Source organism: Limulus polyphemus, unplaced genomic scaffold (genome assembly GCF_000517525.1).
Source record: "Limulus polyphemus unplaced genomic scaffold, Limulus_polyphemus-2.1.2 Scaffold401, whole genome shotgun sequence".
NCBI lineage: Eukaryota > Metazoa > Arthropoda > Merostomata > Xiphosura > Limulidae > Limulus > Limulus polyphemus.
This window is the reverse complement of record NW_013666011.1, coordinates 489,978-496,415: the sequence shown is the minus strand read 5'-3', so window position 1 is coordinate 496,415 and position 6,438 is coordinate 489,978. Positions and strand designations below refer to the sequence as shown.

The window sequence follows — 6,438 nt, the reverse complement described above, 5'->3', positions numbered from 1 at the left end:
TGATAATATGCCAAATTCCGTTAACATTCACTTACTAATTTAAAAGTTATAGCGTGAAAACTAACAAGCACAAAATGGTTACAAGGTCTATTATTAGCTGTCTTACAGAAATCTGGTGTTCCTTTAAAAAACTTAAGTACAGGGTGAAACAGGAATTACCAACTAATAAGAGATTAATGTTAGATAACTGACAGAATACTCAATGCTTTGTATATTATACATTCAGTGCCTTTAGGGAGCCAACTCTTATATTATGAAGTGAAGAAGAAAAAATACAGTTTTAAATTTTATTATACATTCATAAAATACAATAACTTTCAGACATGATAAAAAAACCATCAAAAAACAAGTAATAGAAGATATTTTGTAAATGTAAAATGATGTAGGGATGGCAGTGCCAAAAACAATGCAAACAAAAATACATATCTAACTTTAATTTTGCTGCAGTTGGAAGTTATATAATCATGACTGTGGGTATGTAGTTTGTTTATCATAATATCATGGTCATGTCAGAATAGACATTAATATAGTGAAAGAGCCTAGGACTTGTGTACAAGGAAAACCAACTTGAGTCCAAACATGTCTTTATTATTAGACTCTCACTATGAGGTCAGTTGAATTGACCTCGTAACCTTTTGTACTCGTGAATTTTACTGTGCAACATTAAATTACAGTGCAACATTAAATTTCAGTACTGAAAAATCATCTAGGTATGATCTATGTATAGCTCATCCATATATTCTTGTTTGCATTTATTTTGGCACTGCCACCCCTATATTCCACAATATTATATCACTTTTAAATAAATACAAGGGTAAGATTTTTTGTTTACAATAATTATATATAAACCAAACTAGAGCACAAATACATCACATTCCTTTCTCAATATCATAAATACACTTCAATAACTGAAAACAAAGTGTCATCCATTTTCAAATTAATGAAATGTACACATACCTCAAGTCATATAGAAGTTATTAGATCTTATGATTATGAATTAAATATGGTGTGTGTGTGTGTGTGTGTGTGTGTGTGTGTGTGTGTGTGTGTGTGTGTACATAACATTACACAAGATTAAGTAAAGCAATTTAATTAGTTAATTTACTTAAGTTACCTTTATGTCCTGTTTCTGAGCATCCCTTCATACTGAATCACCTACAAAAGAAAGAATATTATATTAAAAGGCTTACAAAGAAGATTAAAATTTCAGTAACATTAACATTTGGGTCATATCAGAACATTAGGACGTATTCCGCATTTTTTTTCAGTTGAAAGATGGTGATAAAGATCATCATTTATGACCTAAGTTACAAAAAATGATCAGAGTAAATATCAGCATAATTACAGTGTTCTAAATTGAATATCCAAAATGATTATGGATTAAATATGGTGCTTGTGTGTGTCCACAAAACACTACCCAAGATTAAGTAAAGCAATTTAATTAGTTAATTTACTTAAGTTACCTTTATGTCCTGTTTCTGAGCATCCCTTCATATTGAATCACCTACAAAAGAAAGAATATTATATTAAAGGGTTTTCATAGAAGATTAAAAGTTCAATAACTTTAACATTGGGGTCATATCAGAACATTAGGACGTATTCCGCATCTTTTTTTTCAGTTGAAAGATGGTGATAAAGATCATCATTTATGACGTAAGTTACAAAAATGATCAGAGTAAATATCAGCACAATCATTGTTCTAAATTCAATATACAAAATAAATAAAAATGCAGTAAAGTACTAACAAGAACCTTACCAAAAATTAGGGTTAACTTATCAAGACTAACATATACATACTAAATTAGTTTATTGATTCTTTAGCTATTGTTATAAAAAGTAGATAAAATGTAAAAATCAGATTTAACCCTACCTCACTGGGTCACGTGTCAAAGGTCATGTCATCTCGTTTGTTGACTTCCATTTTATGAATTTATGTCAGCAAGTTTGATATCAAATTGTAGATTATAATTTAAATTTGGGTATTATATGCTAGTTAATTTCTTAACTTAAAAGTAAATAGTAAAAACATCGATTTTTGTGTCATGTGTGTTGAAGGCTGCACTGGTTCAAATTAGATGTTTGTGATGTCAAAATACAGTCTATAGTTTCATACAAATTAGGAACTCAAACTACCGATATTGACACGGTGTCAGATAGAAAAAGATAGGTTCTTATTTTATATTCTAAGATATCTCATTTACTGAATCAAACAAAGTGACCCCACTCACCTCTTTCCGTTTTTGGAAAGGCTCCCTTATATATAATCACTTACTCATTCCTTACAGATAAAATTTCAACCAATAATGCGAGTCTTAAGTGAGCTTAAAATTTCATATGTTTTAGGCCCAAATAAATCTTTGTAACTACACTTTATAAATTATAGTGAAATTCTATGGTATCAATATAGTAACTTATGATTTGTTTTCGTTATTTAAAATGTATATATAAATCCTAAAAATAATTTTTTTCACATCCTCCAAGTGGGAAATTTCATAAGGCTTAGCATCTTATAACAAGCATCAAATGAGTACAAAGGTCATAACTAGAACAGATAATTGTTTTACTGCTTTACTTACTGTTCCATATTATAAGAAAAATAAGTTTAACAACTCATTTTTAAATAGTAATAATGTATAATTGAAATTAACTATTTTACAAAATACTAGTCCATTAAAAAAGCCAAGACATGTCACTTTGTAAAAGCCAGTTTAATATTATTGGATATAGTATCACAAGTGCATGTAAGCCGTGTCATTGTAACTTCTGTATTGTTAGCCAGGCATGGCTGAAAGGTCAATATCATAAATATATATAAATGTATAATGTTACAAGATCTAAGATATTTAGACTAAACATTTGCGTTTTCATGCTACAATCTGTAGTCATTCTAGAACGAAAAAAGCATATTTAAATTTATTTCCTAATTGTTTATGGTGATTATGAGCCTGGTCAAATTGGCAGACCCCATAGAATTCAGGTATAGAAAATAACAAAATATAAAGTATTACTGAAAACTAACATTTGAAATCTATTTAGGAGGTTTTAGAGATTACACAAATGATATTTGAGATACAGAAAAGTATTTTTAATCTTAACATTAAAATCATTTTGCAGAGTATTCAAAACAAATACTCAATATATTCACGGACAAATCTTTTTTGTTTGTTTATTTAAAGTACTCCACTAAAAAATATGACTTTGTATGTGAAGACTTGTTTACTGGAAGACTGCCAAATACTGTGAAGATATACATACTATATTAAAAGTTAATATAGTAAAGTTATCTATAGAATTTAAAACCATAGCTTAAGCTATACACTTATAACTTTAATTAGGATGATTTTTAATTTCTTACACAGCTTGAAACACTACTCAGAAAATTAAATAAAAAGGAAACAGACTGTTACAAGCCTAAGGCTCTTTAGGATAAATAATTGTAATTATCTGTTAAAATATGTCACCATTCCAGAAAAAGAAACGGTAATTTAATTTGTTTGTATTTTTAAAATTTTCATTTTATCTTACATCTCTAGTTATTGTTACATAGAGAAGAAACAGTCTAGTTTTAGTGAAAAAAAATTATAATATAATCATTTAAGAGGTTCCAAAGCTTATTCAAAATGGGAAAAGTATTTTAATTCTTAACATGAAAAGCTACCTTGCACTCAGACTAGTCAGACGAATTATAAATTTTGAGGCAAATCTTTAGAAAAATACTATTAATTCCCTCCACACAGGTTTAGTTGAATCAACCAAGTTCATAACCATTTTGTACTCATTAGTTTCCTTTATAACTTTTAATACAGTGTATGTGTATCTTCACAAAATTTGGCAGATTTTCAGTAGACATCACGACTTTTGTACATAAAAAATTAAAGAACAAAATAAATTTCACTTAATGACACAAATGTCTTTTTATACTAATAGTACTACTGAACTAAATATTTTATTTAATTAATAATGCACCAAAGAACACAAAATAACATGAAAAACCTTACAATGTCCCATAACTATTACAATTTTCTGGCTTTTTAACTGTGCAACAAGAGCTATTAAAAATTCAGCTAAGCTGAATTAATAATGCACCAAAGAACACAAAATAACATGAAAAACCTTACAATGTCCCATAACTATTACAATTTTCTGGCTTTTTAACTGTGCAACAAGAGCTATTAAAAATTCAGCTAAGCTCATCGATGTGTTTTCTGTGGGAATAAAGTTTGAACTGGTAGTGAAATGACAAATTTCTGTACAGAAAACAAATAATATATATTTGATAAATTAAAACCTTGGCTTTGTATTGGATATAAATAATATAGTATTAAAAAAAGAACTATTGGCAATTTCTGAAAGAGGATGTGACAGGTGGGGGTCTGATTTTCTATTTTTTGCCTCTGTAACCAAACAAGAGAAAGCTATAAAAATTATGCTTTGCCTAAGCAATGACATTATAATGGGTAATTTATGTTAAATTTCATACTTCTTGGAGGGATGACAAATAAATTAGAGAATCAATGTCAATTCTCACGATAGAAGAAATTCAGGATTTTTTATGCTGCTTTAAAAAATTAAGAATTTAAAATATATACTATTACTAGTTAAGTTTTTATGCTATATTTATTAGTATACCATTAAAAGAATGTAGTTCAATTAAATTTGAATGTAACTTGCTAAAACACATAACATGCTAGTAATGTTTACTAATATCTTACTAAATTTCATAAAGATACACATTATATTCAGAATTATAGTAAGCACTGCTATGTATAGCTTCACAAAAACAGAGGTTGGTGCACTGGACCAAAGCCATATGTATATGGTTAGTGTATTAATAATTTACCTGTATTTTACATTTTCAGTTTCTTGGTATTACTTCAGAATGGATCAACTAGAAAAGAAAAAATATCACATTAATAGGGCTTTCAGAGAAATTAAACAAGGTACACAACGTCTTGGGTCATATCAGAACGTTGGGACAGAACTCTGCATCTTTTTTCAGTTGAAAGATGGTGATAAAGTTCATCATTTATGATGTAAGATACAATCACAAAAAATATACATTAACTTACCACAGTAACATTTATAATATGCAAGTCAAAAGTATTTAATAAGTAAAAAAAGATGGGGGATAAAAAAACAAAACCATTTTTTATTGTAATAGCTGGAGACTGCTTGAATGGATAATGAAGAAAAACATTGTTTATTGTCTTGATATTAAATGTATTAGTATTAAATGTTATATATTTTGTGTATGGTCTTTACACAAATATTTTTTTAATCTTTAAAATAAGTCCTTTAAAAATAGTTTATGATACACGCCACTCTTGAAAATTCACCAGTTTTAATTTAATAAAAAATTTCCTTCAAGTAAAAACTGTGCAACTCAAAAAATATAATCAATGGACAAGTTACCAAAAGAGAATTAAACATTAAAAACATCATTCAAGTTCACTTACATTTAGTATGAAGTTATCACATACTGAAATCAACTTCCTGAGCCATTTCAATGACAATTATAAGAATTAAAATGAATGCGTGATATAAAACTTGCTCATGTTTACTGATGCACACTTCTGAGAATTGAATTATTGATACATTTCTCAGACAGTGGTTCTTCTCATGTTTACTATTTATGATATAGATCATAACAAGCAACCTTAAATGTACAAGTTAATGTTCAATATTGAATACATCTGCACATTTGTAATCAAAACTAAAGATAAAGAAGGAAAGATTTACTATTACTATTAAATTATGCTGAGAAATAGTAATATTATTTTAACATTATGCTTCTTGTGAACAGACATACTTGAATAATGTTATTACAGAGAAAAAAGCAGATGCTCTATCTCACCATTCTGTAGTTGCTATATAATCAACTCAATGCTTCTTTTGAAGTACCTAAACTATTTGAATATCTATTTGAACAAGCTCATCTTCTACACTGATCACTAGGTAACAGTCAGGTCGTATGAAAACCCATTTCAAACCACAGATTTCTAGACAATTTAAATTCTTTGGGGGGTTCGTTACATATATTTAAAATATGAGGCATGCAATTTTCAGAATAACCAATCAACATTCTAACATATTTAAACACCAGAAATATTAACTTGATTGCAAAATATTTTTCTAACAACAAACTATATTTTAAACTAATATCTTTGGTTTGGATTTTTTAGTGCAAAGCTACACAATAGGCTATCTGCACTGTCTACCACTGGGAATCAAACCCTTGATTTAGCTCATTCAGCACAGGCTAAGTCCCTAGGACTGACCTTGTAACCATTTTTTGCTTGTTATAGTTTAAGCTATAACTTAAATTAGTAAGTGTATGTTAATGAAATTTGGCAGATTATCAGTAAACATCACAATGCTTTCATATGGAAAATATCAATTTTTTTTTATTAAGTCTTAAGGTTTGTAAAGCAATGTTTT

At 28.2% G+C, this 6,438-nt stretch overlaps 1 long non-coding RNA gene across 2 annotated transcripts in view; it reads right to left on the bottom strand.

Moving 5' to 3' along the window:
- The window catches only part of LOC106457996, a 24,764-nt gene that overhangs the window by 9,372 nt on the left and 8,954 nt on the right, over positions 1-6,438 (bottom strand). The window contains exons 3-5 of one of the 2 annotated variants that reach the window (XR_001290747.2): positions 4,841-4,888; positions 1,464-1,504; positions 1,115-1,155 (exon numbers count right to left, since the gene is read on the bottom strand). This is a non-coding gene — a long non-coding RNA (uncharacterized LOC106457996). Of the gene's footprint in view, positions 1-1,105; positions 1,156-1,463; positions 1,505-4,840; positions 4,889-6,438 lie in introns of both variants that reach the window. The other variant, XR_002610288.1, reaches the window with a different exon arrangement.